This window comes from Oxyura jamaicensis, chromosome 14 (genome assembly GCF_011077185.1).
Source record: "Oxyura jamaicensis isolate SHBP4307 breed ruddy duck chromosome 14, BPBGC_Ojam_1.0, whole genome shotgun sequence".
Taxonomy (NCBI): Eukaryota; Metazoa; Chordata; class Aves; order Anseriformes; family Anatidae; genus Oxyura; species Oxyura jamaicensis.
Window position 1 is genome coordinate 5,430,891 of NC_048906.1, and position 17,268 is coordinate 5,448,158.

Below are 17,268 nucleotides of genomic sequence, written 5' to 3' on the forward strand. Positions count from 1 at the left end.
ATGTCTCCTGCTGATGCCTCACCAGCACTGAATAGAGCCAAATAAATTACCTTGCTGTCTTCCACCCGAAACTATTAATACATCTCAGGGCAAGATGTGCCTTTTCTTTCCTTTCCTAAAGCATCAGGTTATTGTCTGCTGCTCAGTTTGAGGGCTACTCTGCTGCCCGAGCCTTGGCCGCTCTCCTGCTGGCTTACCAGTTCTTCCCCATCTTATATCTGCGATTTTGATATCGCCTTCCTAAGTGAAGCACTTTGCACTTGACTTTATTGAATTTCAGTGTATTGATTTCAGGCCATTTCTCCAATTTATCAAGATCATTTTGCTCTGAGAAATCTTGCAGCAGCTTGTCTTGCATCTGCTCTGTTGACAAAAGGTCTTTAGTCCTCGGGGCTATCAAGCCAGGACTTTGCAGAAGGCCTTAAAAGAGTCAGAAAGAACCACACAGGGGGCATGGGGACAGCAGAGGATAGAGGTTTTACCTGCTGAGAGATGCTGGGACCCTGCTGCAGCCCTGGGGACAGCCTTGGTGGTGGGAAGGTGGAGGGGAGATGAGTCTGGAATTTAAGGTTTTCTCTTTTTTTGGGGGCTGATGTGTGGTGAGCAGCCCTGTTCCGCTTTGGGGCTCACCAGTGGGCCATGGGAAGCCCTGCAGCATCAGATGTTAATGGCACTATTTGGGGACAGTAAAAACTGGTCTAAGGCAGAGACCAGAGTCCACCCTGGTGTGCACCAACCAGGTTAGAGGTTTTAATGTTATAATTGCTCCACTGCAGAGGAAGGGGCCTGGGAAGCAGGTGCTTGTCCTGCAGGATAGGATGCAGCTCGTGACCCTTCTTTGGGCACAGTGCATAACCACGAGGTTTTTGGGGAGCACCCACCCACAGCACCCCCCTCCCACCCTGCATTCTCCCACTGGTGTGCCTCCTCCTGCCTCCTCCTCCTGCCCCCCGAGTCAGGCTGCAGCTCAGGCAACAAAAACCCAGGTACCAGGAGGAAATTCCTAGAAAACTGTGCAGAAAAAGCACCTCCTGCAGAGCTGCCTCCTAAGAAGCCCCTGTTCTTCCGTGGGGGGCAGGCGAAATGGGCACGCTTCAGCTGCAAGCACTGCGGGAGGGCTGGGGAAAGCACCAGGAGGGAGAGGCAAACAACGGCGGGGAGGGGGCAAAGCAGAGGCGTAATGGGGGGGGGGGGGGGGGGCAGAACAGCTCGGGAGTGAAAATGGTTTCCTTGGGAAAAGGCTGGTGGGCCTCATCTGGAAAAGGGGTGGCAAGGGAGAGACGGGCGAGCTCCTCTGGGTAGGGAGAGCTTGGAAAGAGGAGAGGAGCAGAGGATGGGTAAAGCCGTACGAGCTCACCCTGGCCCTTGACATGGTAATGATGCAGACACAGACGTGTGATAAGCCTTGCTCTGCACACACTTTAAAATCTAAGTAGCTTATGAATAAGTAATAATCCCTATTCCCAGTGCCATAATCTATATTTAATTAAGAAAATAACTAAACGGTGGGAGTAAAAGGGGCTATGTGGGGAAATGGAGACAGAAGCACTGTGAGATAAGCAGCAGTAGGAAGGGGAACAAAAGCTTAGCACGGCCATGGCAGCAGAGCTGGGGCTGCCGGGCTGGCCGCAGACTCAAGGCAGCCTGCAGAAGATCAGTCTACAGCAAAGCCACAAGCAGCTTGGGTCAACAGAAGGGCTGAAGGTTGGGCAATTGGGTTACTCATGTGCAAGCAGGACTCTGTTTTCTCTCCTGTTCAGTCCTGGTGGTGATGGTGTGACCATGCATGGAAAGCAATGCTCTGACATGCCAAAGCAGCCCATACCCTGTGTGGGAGCATTCGAGAGCACCCAAACCAGAGCCTCCAGTACTGCTGCAGCAAGCTGTTTGGCACCTGCACCTTACAAAGTTTATATGATAAAGTTTCCATAGCCAGGATGCTCTGAATACCTTGCACTGAGAAAAGAAAGCAAACCCTGCTAGCTGACCAGCACCCGAGGCTGGCGTGCCAGCGTGATCCATTCTGCTGCACGGGAAGGGGCCCTGCCAGGCCAAAGCTGGGCCAATGCCCAAAGCATGTAGAGATGTTCATGTTATGCCTGCAAGAGCTTGTCAGCCCTGTCCAGAACCCACAGCAACGCTCTGCTGGATCCCCTCATGCCCCCTGGGGACAGGTTTCCTTCTCGCCATCACCTCAGCACCATGGGCATCAGCTGCCTTTCAGAGGTCTCTGCCAACGTGGGAGCAGCGCCAGGCTGAAGACGGAGTCTGGCTTTCCTCCTGTCTCCATGTGTTGCAGATGGTGTTGTGGGCAGCTCTGATCAGGCTCCACTTTGGACAAGGGAGAACAAGGCAGGCAGCAGTGCGGCCATAGGTGCCCCCAGGGACTCTGCATCTGTGTCCAGGGCCCTTCCAACACCACCAAAGGCAATTTATAGCTACAGCCCCACACCTTTTCCACCTGGGATCTTCCACAGATGCTCCAAAGCATTGCTGCAGCCTTGCTGATTTAACTGAGCTTTGCTCTTCATTTCACTGAGGGGTCTGCAGGTCCCCCTGCTTCCCTCAGTTATCAGCAGTGGAACTGAGAGCATGTCTTAAAGACTTGGTTAAAGAAAACAAACAAACAAACAATCTCAGTCCACATGCTATACTTTATAAATAGACCGTCTGGTTTTTAAATTGAAAAACAACAATAATCACTGCTAAGAGCCCACTGAACAAAAGCAGCCTTATTGCCACTGGGACAGATTCATTTTCACCAACGGAAACAAAAATATTTTTCAAACTGCTCTCGAGCTCCCGAAGTTGCTAATGTCCTGCTGCTTCACATCAGCTTTGCCATCAGTTTCCAGCTGCACTCTTCCCCTCCAACTGCTGTAGTGCCGCAGGGCGATGGGAGGGCTGGAGAAACCAGTGCTGTGCCCTGGTGGAGCTGGGGAGCAGGGATGGGACAGGCTGTGTCGTGATGGGCCAGTCAGGATAGCTTGGCTTCCTAGTCCTGGCAATGGAGAAAAGCATGACTTCCAGGAGGAGCTGGTGTGTACAGAGCACCTATGCTCACAGTGGGCACCTGCCACTGTAAAGGTGCTGTGCTGAGAGATGTGGTCCCCAGCAGCCTGGTGGGCAGGCACCTGAGCTGCAGGGGCTTCTTGGATTTGGGTTATTGAGGGAGGTCAGCTGAGATAACCCTGCCTCTCCTTCCCATCAGAGCTGTCACACCACCACTGGCAAGGTTCAGAAATGGGCAATGAATGTGCTGAGAGGCTGGGAGGCTTGGGAGTAGAGGGAAGGGATCCCCAAAATATCCAGTCCTCCACTCCCTGACCAGAACAAGTGACTGGAGCAGGGAGACAGGGCTGCAGAAACTGCCCTGCGGAGCAGGGTGCACTTCAGCAGGATGAAGAGCATCACTACCAGGCGTCAGGGCTGGGAGAGAGCACTGGGTTATCCCAGTGCAGGGTGCTGTCCCGAGGCAGGTCCCACTCCAAGTGGTGGTCTGGGATTTACTCCCAGCAGAAACATCATGAGGAGTCCAAGTTCTGTCCTGAGAGTGCTGAGTCCTCATACAGCACAGACACATGAAAGGGAAATGAAAGCAGCCCTGTGCCAAGGTCCCGAGATCTTTGCTTCCTCTCCTCCCAGTCCAGCACACGGGGATCTCACTGGGAGCCCAGTGCTGAAATCCAGTCTGCCCCAAGCAGCAGGGCCAGGTGCATGGCTTGAGCAGGTGGGGGTGAGCAGCAGGTCTCATGCAGTTTTGCCCGGGTTTTGGTCCCTGAGTCAGAGGGCTGGGCAGCATTAGCCATTACTGATCCAGAGCCAGCATCTGAATGCCTGCAGAAGCAACTCTCCATCGCTGGATCCCCGCCTGGGCGCTATGTCAGGCCCGGCTGCCAGCAAGCTCATGCAGTTGGCCTGTCCCGTGTTATGATCAGAACAAGCGATGCAGGACTGCGGGTGTCCCACCGCCCTGGCCACACCAACACTTACCCCGAGCACGGCACTGCAGCGGGGACATGAGGGGAGAGAGGGCCGAGAGGGTCTGCTCCATGCCAGAGTCTGATCATGGCCTTTGGGGAGGAAGCAGGGACTTCTAAGTTTGACCTAGCAAAGGTTGCTGGCTGCTCCGTGTTGGAAGACGTCTTTCTGAGTGCAGCAAACATTGCAAATGTTACAGAGAGATAAGAAAGGTGCAGCCTTGGAGGTGGAGGAGAAAGGAAAGGAACAAAAACAATTTAATAATGAATATATTATGTAGACATGTCATGCCTCTTGCCTGCTGGCATGGATTAATATCCATAAATCAAAGAGGAAGGGACTGTTTTTAATGCTGGAGATGGAGGCTGGTCCTCAGAAAATTGCAAAGGGGGCATTAATAAGGAGAGACATCTGGGAACAGCTCCAGGTGCATTGGCTGCATGCACGGGAAATTCTGCAGAACTGGTGTCAGCTAAAATGTATTCCCGTGCTGTGGACACACGTGGTCTGAGGGGACAAATGTGGGGACCACAGGTCCCCATGTGCAGGTCTTGGTCAGGCTCCGGAGGACGGTGGACGGCCCCTCAGTGCTCTGCTCCACAGGGAGCTGCCGGCCTTCCTGCCTCCAGGCCTGGCCATGTGCACCAGGGCCCGTTTTTTGACCTTTCTCAGCAAGAAGGTCCCCACTAAGCTGTGACCCCAAGGAGCTCTCCCAATAAGCACCACATCAGCAAGAGGCAAGGACAGGCCCCAGGTACCAGAAGGAGCCCTGCAAACGTGAAAGACATAGCTCTGAGGTTACTCAGAAGGGCTTGAGGACACAGAGGCTCGAAGCATGGAGCCGCTCTCTACCGTTCCTGGAGCCCACCACATGTGCAAGAGGCAATTGCTTCATTTCATAAGGCCCAGGCAGGACAGGATCCCACCAGCATTTCAGGGACATGAAGCCATGCTGAGACGGCACAGCACAACCTCTCATGTCCCCGTGGAGGGCTTTGTAAGGCAGGGGCTGGAGCTGGGAAGGGGGCACCTCTGCTCACTGCATGGCTTGCTAAGGAGAGAGTATTGAGCACTGGGATTTCATTAATCACATTTTGCGCACATTTTCAAAATCCTAGAAAATCACCACTTTTTAAGAACATCGCCCTTGCTTTCCCCTCTCCCTCCAGCCCCATAAGCTGGCACCCACGTCCTCTGGTGCCTGCGTTCCCCCTGGGCCCTGACTTCCCCTTGCACTGACCCACTTTAAGCCGCTGGATTGCCAGCCGAGGGGAAGAGGCTGGATTCACAGAAGAAATGTGCAGCACCACGGAGCTAGCTGGGGAGGAGCAAGCAGGAGCAGCCCCCATGGCCATGCACACATTCACGCATGGGGAGAGGCGAGAAAGCTGCCAGGGAGAGGGCTGGCAGCAAGGGATGCTAAACAAGCATGTGTTCACGGTACGAGAGGATTAGAGGGGAAAGGGAGAAGAAGGAGATGAAGGAAGGCAGCAGGAGGAAAACCGCCGGGGAGCTGAGCAAATGACCCACGCTGCAGCACTGCTGCTGTTTTTCAGGGGGTTTCTTTGAGCTGCCAGGAGGGGAAAGGAGGGATGGAGGATGCTGAGCATTCGGAGATGCCTCAACACTTTGGGGCTTATTGGCAGTGAGCAGGCAGCTCCTCCGGGACTCCCTCTCAGCCAGCGGAGCAGCCCCAGGTCCCCGGAGATGGGGCAGGAGGAGGTGCTGAGGGATGGGAACCCCAAGCAGGAGATCCCCATGGCTGCTCCGAGAAAACCCACGCAGCGACACGAGTGAGCTGTGCCAGGGCTGAGCTCACAGGCAGACAGGCTTAGTGCTCAGAGAGCAGGGAATTGCTGTCTGTCTGCGTCTCTCCCTGTTTTCCCTGATTTTATTGTGTTTTGTTTAATTGAATCACACACACACATGCACACAAAGCCCTGACTCGTGGCGCAAACTCCGCAAGGAGACGAGCAGCAAGTTAACGAGGAGGGAAAGGAGCAGGCAGGAGGAGAGAGGCAAGAGGAGAAACCTGCAGGGAGGGCAGAGGGAGAGGCAGGAGGCTGGGGTGGAGGGGCACAGCTCCGCTCCTGGGCATCTTGCTGTCACCTCTCCCTGCAGCCTGGGCTCCCGAGGATGAGCAAAACACCCCTCAGGACACAGGACCCTGTCCCAGTCCACCTGGAGAGCACTGCCTCATTTTCTGATGCTGCTTACCCGCTAACTGGGCTGTGAGGAAAGCCGAGGTCCAGGCAGATCAGCCACCTCGTGAGCCCAGTTGCTCTTCAGCACTGGGAAATGCGAGGTTAAAGGATGTGAGCATCCTGCCCAGCCTTGCTGTGACAGGCCTCGCATGTGCTTAGTCGCATCGAGCTATGAAACCACTCTGGAAACCAAGACATTTATTCAAAGGAACAGCAGCACCGCACACACGTCTGCCTGTGCGAAGGAGAACTTCAAAAGGGCTGACAGCCACCGAGCCCAGCAGTAACCTTTGGCTAATTAGCTGTCTTGATTTCCTTGCAGTTTATTTTTACACTTCTCGTGCTCTGAAATGCATTTACTGTAATGTCAGAAAGGTCATGGTAAATAAAAAGCTTCCTAGCAATAACTATATCCATCCCACTGGGCTTTTGGGACTGCAAGCTATGGCTTGGCATGGGACGGGCAGGCTGACAATGCTCTGCTGGGGCTTTTGTCTTGCACGGGACTTGTTGATCCTGTGCTCCCTGTACCCCCAGCAGGATAATCTCTGCATGTGCCAGCCACAGCCCAGCCCCAACAAGAGACTCTTGTAGACACAGAGCAGACTCTCGACTCACCACATCGCTGGGAGGACCTGATCCCTCAGCAGTCCCCCAGCAAAGCCCCCCTCAGCTGTCATTGAGTCTCACAGGAGGGATGACTTCCATTTGGCCAAGACGTTGGGGTTAAACCGGGAGTGAGCACAGCCCGAGCTGTTGCTGCTCCTCTCTGGGGCATGCAGCCCATGCTGTGGGCAGCTTGCAGAGCATCTGCCTCCCACCACCTCCTGCGGGCTCCGGACCAGAGCAGAGGCATGAGAGCAGGCTGAGCCACACCAGAAAATACAAAGGGTAAGAAAACAACTTCATTATCTCTGTGCTGTGACCTCCAATGCAAACCACTCAATATGTGGCTCCCCCTGGACTGTGCACAGAGAACATCAGTGGAAGGAAGCGCGGTGCTGGGAAGAGACTGTTGCATTAATGATCAGAAATGAAGCCCCACACTGCCCCTGGAACAGCACTGCGCTGCCAAGGATACCTCTGAACACCTGCAGATGGGTGGCAGGCACCTGAGCACTTCAAACAGCCTTCCCTCCTGGTCTGCTGGGCTCTGCCTTCCTGTCTGGGTGTCAGCTTTTAGGACAGCACAGGTACTTGTCGGAGAACTCGGTGCCAATTAAAAGGCAGGATGTTTTTCCTTTGAACGGCAGAGAAACAAAGCCTGTAAATTCAACCTTTGACTTTTTTTTTTTTTTTCTTTTCCCTGAAATGGTGTCAGGAGTAGAGGAGACAGAACAGCACTGAGTACAGTTGCTGTTGAAAGCTGCTGGCTATTTTGGCACGCTGCTTGAACTGCACTGGCGGAGGCTGCACTGGAGGTGGTAGCACAGCTGTTTAGCTCCAGATCTTTAATTTAAAGGGTCAAATCATTGCAAACTCTCTCAGAGAAGTTAATAGGAAGTTTACCTTTGCCTTAGCTATGTAAAACCAACAAGAAATTCCCCACTGCCCATAGCGATACACTTTCCCATTGAAACACTTTCCCTTTTCCCACACCAAGCATCCCTTCCTGCAAGGCAAGCTCTTGTTATATTTTTAAACCCACTCTTGCATTTAAAGCTTACACTGCCTGATCAGAACCAAAATGTCTCAGCTGGCTGTTAATAAGACCAGGGGCTTGATTCTGGGGCTGACGGGTGCCCTCTGCTCCACTCCTGACAAGGAGGTGCCTGCAGCTCCCCAGCCCTTAGATCCATGGCCCTTTTACTGCCCTAACCCGTGTAACTCGGATAAATGGGGGGACACCAGTGTTATCTGGTCCTCCTGTGTAGCCAGCCCCGTGACGTGATGCAGGGACCATTTAAAGGAGTTGCTATCACTTGGGAAGGGAAGGTCCTGAGCTCCTAGGTCATGCCTGTATGGTGCACATACATTATTTATACCCCACATGACAGCTGCTGGCTGCCTCTACAGACTCCCTCCAGTGACACCTCTTTCTGAGTCATGGCTGCGTAACGCTCCTTGACAGACCTGGGGGATGAGAGACGTGGTAAAACCCCCAACAAGAGGATTTCAACAACGGTGCAGCAATTACCAGATAACAGCTTCCTCTCCCTTTCAGATCCGGGGGTGGAGGGAGAGCCAGGGCTGCTCCAACCCTGCTCCTGCAGCTCTCACCCCAGAGGGTGTCAGGGATATGGGGTCCAGACCCACGGATGCCATGTGCCTGCATGTGTCCACGGCCCTGGCTTTGTGGGGCTGCATTTCGGGTGTCTGAGTTTGCTGCTTGCTGAGGAGCTGGGGAGCTCAGCGAGGAGCCGGTGGGTGGACTTGAGTGGGATTTCTCCTGCACGAAGAGCTCTGACAATTCTCCACGCATGCCCAGCTGCGTAAGCCACTCTTCATTTGGCTGGCACTCAAGATCCTCATGCGAGACTTGCAGAGGATGCTACATCCAAACAGGGGGAAATTGCCCTGTGTATCCTCATGTATGAGCTGTGTCAAGCCTGAGCGCACCACGTTATGCCATGCAAAGAGGGGTCACTGGGACAGTACCAGCAACCTGTCCTGCCATCACACCCACCCCCCTCCCAATGATCTTCCTTCTCTCACTGCCTTCCTCCTTGTTTTCCCCAGGACTTTGACCTGTTCTGAAACTGCCACTGCACCAGCTGCCCCTGATGTGAGCAGGAGCATCCCAACAGACACAAGAGACACTTCCAAGAGCAGGCACCCAATGCTTTAGAGGGCATTCACTCTTACAGACACCATTTCCACCTTGAGGCTGGACTGGAGCTTTTCCACCTGTTCAGCCCCAGGGGATAACTGCAAGAAGCCAGTGTCTGGGTACAGCCCTGCCCAGTACCACTGGGCTCTGCTGCCTGGGAAGCAGCATGGGGTGAGGACTGCCCCATCCTACCCTGTTCAGGGAATAGGAACAAGGAACATCAGTCACTTCATAGTAGGTTTGCAAGCAGGAAAACCTGCTTCTTCCAGCTACACCTCTCTGCAGAGTCAGCAGCTCTCCCCCTTCTTCCTCCCATATTACATTTTATTCTATAAGTGCAAAGCAATTTCCATTGAGGGTAGGGACACTGAAGCACAGAGAAAGAGGAGAATAATATCTTATCTTCCTTTAATCCCTACCATCCCAAAGGATCCCAGCGCCGTTTGCCTTACTTTCTATATGTATGCACAGTTAATTAGCATTACCAGAGAACTGCAGGTATTCTCAGACGTAGTAGAGGGAATATCTTGTAATAGGACGGTAAGCAAATTGTTTCTGCTGTTTTTATTACAGCCAACTTTGATTATCCAGGGTAATGGGATAACAGGGACAAAGCAAAAACATGGATAACATGAAACCTATGCAAATTAAGTGAGGAAAAAAAAAAAAAAAAAAAAAAAGTGATGCTGAGAGTAATGGAAGGAAAGAAAGGTCAACTATGCTGATTAAAGAGCATGGAGATCCCAGTGCTAGTGCTGCCCTAAGCTCATAAGCCCATGCATGTGGGTACCTGGGTACAGAGGTTGTAGAGCTTTTCTGGACCAGGCTGGGTGCTTCTGCCCCTGGCATGGAGCTGCTCACAGGTAACTGTGGACTGAGGGTGCACAGCTAAAGGTCCTGGCACTAGAGGGGAAGCAGAGACATCCCCTTCATGGTATGGCCAAGTTCCAGCACAGGGAGGGGAGCTGCATGAAGGCTATGCATTTCAAAGCCTCCACACGAGGGATTTGTCATTAAGATAAATAAGATTTGGGCACCCAACCCTTCTCCTCCTCCTTCCACGAGCAGGAAGAAACCCAATTTAAAGGTCAGAATCTTATCGGCTTTTGCTGCATGTGTACCAGGAGAACTCCTCTCCAAAGAGAAATGCCACTGCCACTTGGTGAGCCACGACAGGAGCATCGCTCGCCGAGGAGGTGGAGGCACAGCACCTCTGGTAAAACAGGAAGGGAGATGCAAAGAGGAGAGAAAAGCCAGTTCCAAAAATCTCTGACCAGTGTGGCCCACACTGGGTGAAGGACCAGCTCAGCAGCTCTCGAGCTGCTCTGTAATCCCCCATCTCAGCAAGGACCAGCCTCACTCTGCTCCACCAAAGGGGATTTTCAAATCCTCGGCACCAACGTCGTGGAGGCAGCTCTGCAAAATCTCTGCTGGTGGGTGGATGGAAAGGGCACCAGTGGAGATGAGACAGAAAGAAGAGAGGGAGGAATCTTGGAGGAAGACTAACCTTCTTAATAGGTTTTATTGATTTAACCCAAAGAGGGAACAGTAGGGGGAAATTTATGCCATTTAAATGCAAACCGGCAATAAAAATAATCATTAGAGTCATAATCTCAATCTGTTAGCATTTTATGTATAAACGAGCTTAATGGGAAATGTTTTCCATGTAAACTATTTGCATTTACTTAGTAGGAATGAGCCTCTTAAATATAATTCAGTCATTACCACAGACTTTAAAGGGGTTGGTTTTGGTCCTAAATACTTTAAAGTGTCTGATGATGTCTCATCTCCAATTGAGCCTGACTTGGAAAAGCTGCTGGCCCACCCCAGCCATGATCTGATGCCCAAATCCCTGTGGATATTCTTGTTTCCCTGCAGAAAATACATGTGGATTTTGATGGCAGACAGAAAACATGATTCTTCACCCAAAATACACTGAGATTTTGTGGTTGACCAAGGGGGCTGTATCTCTTGGTCAGATCTCGAAGACTTTTGAGAGGAAAAGTGACTTTGGAACACATTTCCAGGCCCTTCATTTTCCAGAAGAAGTGAGAAGCATCTGGAAATCTTTCTTCATTTTTTCTCTTGTTAAAGACGAGGAAAATGTGGCTCTGCCCTTTGCAGAGGAGCTGCAGGGCTGGCAGCGAGGGTGCTGGGCAATCTCTGCCCTAAAGCCCGTGGAGAAGGGAAATCTGATGTCCTCCTGCAGCTCGGAAGAGGCTTTTCTGGCCACTGTCACGTCCCCAGGATCAGCCCCCGTGGGGACATGGCGCTGCCCACGTGCAGGTGCTCTGGGGAGGTCACTGGCCCTGTGACTCCCACGCCACATGCATCCTGATCACAAATAAAGCAATAAATACCCTCTTCTGCCTGGGGACACCTTTTAATCTTCTTGCCAGATTTCCATGCACTAGTCCAGAGTCTCAGCCGGGCCAGGCATGATCTCATTTTGCATCCCACCCACAGCGCACCCAAGACACAAGTTTTATGCCACGTTCTGGAAGGGGCTGGGGTTGCCCTCATGGATGGCATCCCATCTCTCTGTGACAGCCCACGTCCTGTCCCCCAGGGGAAAGCATCCCATGGAGGTGGCAATGGATGCCACCACGGGCTGGCCCAGCAGCCCCAGTCCCCTGGCAGACCTGCTGGTGGCCAGACAACTGCAGGCAGTGGGTGCCCGAGCAGTGGCTCTCCAGGCAGCACTGGCAGAAGTAAATTCAGCCCCTCGGGTGGCTCCAGCCCCATGTCCCCAGCCTGGAGCACCGATCCAGCCTAGCCGTGCAGTGCTCCTGTCTTAGCCTCCAAGAGCACGCAGGACTTCACGCTGTGTGGGTAATTCAGGCTCACAAGGGGGTTATTAAAATCCATTCAGAGCTAATGTCAGGCATTCCAGTGTTAATGTCAGTGGCTGAGAGGCACAGCAGGAGGGGGGAGAAGGGCTTTTACTTCCCCGCTTTAATTTCCAGGTGGGGTGGGAGATGGGGAGGGCGGCGGGTGGGAGTCACAGTTTAATCCCACCAGTCCAACATCTCCCTCGGTGTTGTACTGGCAGTGTTTGTCCCTCACCAATGGTTCCAGAGGCACGTTTGCTGCCAGCAGCCCAGCAGGAGAGTCTGCCTGGTGCTGGGAAGGGGCTGATGGTGCTGCTAGGCACAAGGCTCCCTCGGGGCAGGCAGGTGGGGCCAGGCAGCACAGGGAGATGCTGCCCATCTGGTGCAGGTAGGGCTTCAGACCTCTTCCCCCTGCTCCTTGGGGTCAGGTGAGTCCAGGCCAGCCCCTGGATTTTGCAAAAAAATCCGGGTAATTTTAGGATGTATGTTTGGTTACCCTCACAGAAGCTCGGATAAGAGTAATCAGAGCTTTGGGCCGTAAGCCGATTCCTTGTGAGTCTCAGGAAGGAATTAGCCCCATCTCCTCCACCCCATGCCTCCTCACAGCACTTCAAGATCTCATGGGACACACATATCCCAATGCTTGCCTTGACACAGGGTGATGAGTGCCCCGTGCAGAAGTCCCTGGGCAGGAGAAGCATGGTGGGAAGCAGGGGACCCCGGTGCCATGCCCCTTTCCCTCCATCCCCGAGGCCCCTGCCCTGTTTCTCCCCCGGCTTCAGCCTCTGCTGGCAGCGGGGATTCCTCCACATTGGCTGAGAAATGTGTTGCAGTGCAGTAGCTCATCCTGGCTGGAAGCTCTTCCTCCATGTAAATACCGAGTGTACATCAGCGGCCTCATTTCATAGTAGAGAAGTGCATGGGAAGCAGCTAAGCATGCTTTGTCTACAGCGTGGATGGCATAAATGACCCGAATTTAACATGTGGTTATGCAGGCTGCAGATTTCATTGAGTTTTTAGGTTAGGCAGCACCGTGACTGCAGTCTGACCTCCCGGCTACTGAATTTTACCCGTGGATTTTAAGCAAGTCTGGCCGTTCAGCTCCATCCTTCTGGTGCACAAAATTTGGTCCAGCTGATAAGCAGGAGGAGTGGCTGCTGGAGGCAGATGGATCACAACTCGCCCAAATACCGAAGAATAAAACATTGATGGCATCTCAGAAGGGCAGCAGGTCCTGGCTGGCAACACATCCCCAACCTGGGGTATTTTGCTTTAGTGTGTCTGACTTGTGAAGGTAACAAATTGTTCAGAGGTCAAAGCTGTTACTCAAAAGCAATATTGTCACCACTGTTTCCACCAATAAAAAAAAAAAATCAAAAATCAGAACTCTTGTAGAAAAGCAAAACCCAGGTGATTACCTGTGGTTTGCCAGAGGGGTTACTGAGCTGGGTTAGGATGAGAGGACCCCCAAGGTGAGCTGTGGCACCATCAGCCCCAGGCCCTGGCCATGTCCCTGCCCTGCTGCCCAGCACCCCTGGGGCATGGTGAGTGGGGATGAGGAGCTGGGAAGGAGCCGCATGTCCCCATGCCTGGCGCCTTGCACCACGTGGCAGGTTCCCAAGCAGCTGGGAGAGGACAACGCTTTCTTTTGCCAGTTTTCTAATTTATCTAATGAACAAGAAAATAAATCAAGCTGACAGTCACCCAGGTGGTTCTGAGCCTCTGCCGGCTCCTCACGGTCCCCTTGTTCCTCCAGCCCATTTTATAGCAGGGTTACGACCCGAGGACGCTGCAATAACTCCTGCTATAATCTTTTCTTTCCTAACGTCACTTAGCAGATGGAGTCATTTAGAGGTGCTCACGTTTAAATGAGTGGCTTGCCCTGAAAGGGACAGAGCTGGGGCTGCTGGCAAGATTTTCGGGATCGTTAGCCTAGAAAACACTTAGCAGGGGAAGCAGTTGGCAGGCAGATTTCACGGACATGGCGCCGGCATCCCCTGCCAGCAAAATTACAAGGCTGAAATCCTGGAGCTGGATGGGGCCAAACTGTTCACAGCAAACAATTTAATTGATGAATGAAGTGGATTGCCCAGGAGATGGTTTTCAGTCATCTGCTCGTTGCGTGAAGCTGCTTGGAGAAGGGTCCGTGCCATCGGGTGCCACCAGCTGCCTGTGTCAGGCACGGGCTGGCCACATCTCCGGACCCCTCCTGGGCACCTGCTCCCCAAATGAGCAGCCAAGTGCCATGAGCATGGCCACCTCCGAGCTTGCCTGCTTCTTCTCACCAAAGGTACTCTGCTTTCCTACAGGTCCTGCTGCTCTTCAGCCTCTGTGGCGAGACCAGTGATGTTCTTGTGCTGAGGATCTCAGCATTGGCTGTCTGAAAGGGAGCCTACTGATGTGCAGCAGAACAGAGCCAAACAAAACAGCAACACCTACTTGTCTGCTTCTGCAAGAAAGTTGGTGGCAGCCTCAGAGGACTCTCGTCTCTATCCCTCTGACCCCCTGGACAATACTGCACAGGCTACCTGCATAGACTCCTTTCATTTGGGCTAATAAAGTAAATTACCTCTCCAGCTCTTGTACACTGAGATGAATGCTTGCAACCCTTGAAAATAGCCTCTTGCTTGTGAAAAGTCTTCTGAGAAAGGAAGACAAGGGACAATAACTTCCAAGGAAGGGGGGAACATTGCTCGTGCTGGCTTGGCAGCACTTGACCAAGCCTTTGCAGAGACTGGGAGAAGAAGGAGGAAGGAGGCAGGGAGCTGAGACCAGTAGCTGCAATCACTGCTATGCAGGAGCAATATCTCACCATGTCCATGGAGACCAATCCCAAATTATTCAGCCCAACAGTTTTCAAAACAAACTCTTATTCTGCTGTGGCAGGCATGAAGCTTTCTCTGCGAGTCCCATTTTACATCTTTGGTAGCTCAGCGCAGGATGGTATAACACTCAATTGTGAAAACCCTGCAGGAGCCTTTGATGCAAACATGGCTTATCAGCTCAAATAACAGAACTGTCTTTTATCCTTTGTGTCCCAAGCCTGCTGTTTTGGCACTCATATTTGTAATTCGTCGCCTGGCTCTGGGTCTGGCTCCAGCAGGACGCACGCTGCTGTCTGTCTGTCTGCACTGCTGGGATTTTTGTGGCTGCCCCGAGGGACCCGAGCACCTAAGCTCTGCTTATCTTTGGTGATGCTTAGGCTCCTAATTGGCTAAAAGTCACTGCTGAAAGTGGGTCTTAGGAGCTGTAGACTTGCAGGTGCTTTCAAATGACTGTCCCCAGGCCTGCCTGTTCATCTGGCCTGCCCTCCCAGCAGCGACTGCATCCTCGCCAGCCCATCTGGCCCTCCGAGGTGCCCATGCACCTCCAGCACAACCCTTCCTCCCTTCCACGCTGGCTCAAGCCCGTGGACCTGCATGCCTTTTGCTGGCACTACCTTTTCTTTAAAACAGGACAAATGAGGTAGAAGAAGAAAAGGTGAAAACATGATAATAGGTGTGGGAAAAGGCAGCTGCTATAGACTTGACAATGCTGGAAATGGAGGCTCAGAGAAAAGTTCTTCTCCTGAAATTATTCTTTTCAATCTCAACAGCACACTGAAGAGAAGTTTAAGCACACTTTTTAACACCTTTTGTACTCAAATTCCAAATTCACCTGTCTACCCAAGCAATAACAGAAATAATCTTTTTTTATCCAGCTGCACATTTTGCTGTAGAAATTTGTTTCCATTAAACTATTCCCTTTTGTCCTCTTAAAAAGCATATTTTAAATAATAACAGAGCAAAAAAAAATTATACACTATCCAAAAACTCAACCCTGTCGACTGTGCACTTTTATACAAAAGTTATCTCTTTCTTTCGATGGATTGATGAAAACCCTTTTCATAATGTCAAGGTAGAGATGAGAAAGAGGGAGAAAATTTCTCAGTGCCCAGCACAGATAGTCATTTCAACAGGAAACACATGGCAAACTCTGGGCTTAGAAAACTAAATTACAGCACCAACGTGAACCTGATGTTCTTTTTCTGCTTTGTAAAACACAATTTTGTACAAGTTGGGGTGGAGGTACACATTGCACTTCTCATCTTGGGGGGAAAAAATGCCATATTCCTCAAATCTTAACAGGAGAATGTGAATTTAAGCTTAAAAAAATAGTGTTATATGAATGTACATATATATATAGCCATGATAACTTCCACCGCTACCTCTCTTTCAGGAGTGCAGCAGCCACAGCTCATCCGTTCGGGTTCATTACGGCTGTGGGAAGCAATGTGAGCAGCACAGCCCTGGATTGCCGCCCGTCTGCACCAGCTCCTTCCTCTGGAAAACGAACGCTGCGAGGGTCCCCTTCTTGCTTGGCTCCTGGGGAGGATTTCCAGGCACTCGAGCCCTTCCCAGAGGGACGTGCCCCATCTGCACAATCCCCATCGCTCTCTCCCATGCCCAAATGTCTCACACCAGCCTATTTTTCTCCCTCTGGAGATGCAATTGGAAAGGTCGCCCCTTACCTTCGTGCCCGGGCGTCACTGCTGGCTCCTGCTGAAGTCATGAATGTCTCCCAGCTGTTGTCTGTCGGGGCTGGAGGCACACTGGGCACAGCATCGGGGTCCTGCAAGACGGTCACCACACCCGGTACGTGAACTGCAAGGAAAGAAACAAAAACGTAAGAGGGAGCTTCATCAGGGGCATAAAAGTGTTGGTTACAAAAAGCTGTCCCGGGAACAGCACCGCTACAGGGACCAGGCAAATACAGGAGGAGGAACAAGGAGAGGTACCAGCAGTGGGATCAGCTGCTCAACTCAAAAGTCAAAGAGAAAAGAAATCCACCCGCCAGCAGAGCAGGGACTGTAAGAAATGTTGGAAGGAGACCTGGGACTGAAGTAAGAAGAATGGGACAAACACCAGATGGGGACTGAAAGGGATGGGAGAGGCCGGATAGCTCTGGGATGCACGGGGAGATGGCACGGACAGGTATCGGGGCAGAGCTCCCACCACCAGCACCAGCCATCCAGCACAGACAGGTTTTAATAAGCCTAGTCATCCTTTCACATGGGGATCAGTCTCATTATCACATTTTTAAGTCTTAATTGTGCTTTTATTGTCCTCACTGCTCACTTCCAACCTCCTCTCTGTTCCTCTTTGAGTTTTGGATGCCTGGCTGGCCAGGGCTCTGTCCTCACCGCTGCTGTCAAGCTCCTGCCCACCTGCGACACGAGACAACCAGCACAGCAAGAAGTGACAGTGACCATAACAGTCCTCATCTCCATGATACTCGGTGTCTTGTTTTATTATCATCAACATAATAACAATCAGAGCAATATTAGTGACAAGCGTTTTATTATTCCTCCTGTTATTATTATTTGGACATGACCTAAGAAGTATTTCAGAAAGACAGCTCAAACTCAGCACAAGATCTAGGCGAACAGGGCAGTTAATTAAATGTCAGAGTGATGGACAGAGCTGGGACAAGCCTAGAAGGC

General features: G+C 52.0%; 1 protein-coding gene across 3 annotated transcripts in view; it reads right to left on the reverse strand.

Annotated features, from left to right (window-relative positions):
- The window catches only part of ELFN1 (extracellular leucine rich repeat and fibronectin type III domain containing 1), a 97,302-nt gene that overhangs the window by 26,653 nt on the left and 53,381 nt on the right, over positions 1–17,268 (reverse strand). For all 3 annotated transcript variants that reach the window (XM_035339668.1, XM_035339667.1, XM_035339669.1), the window contains exon 3: positions 16,297–16,429. The gene's annotated coding sequence lies outside the window, so the exon portion shown is untranslated. The remainder of the gene's footprint in view (positions 1–16,296; positions 16,430–17,268) is intronic.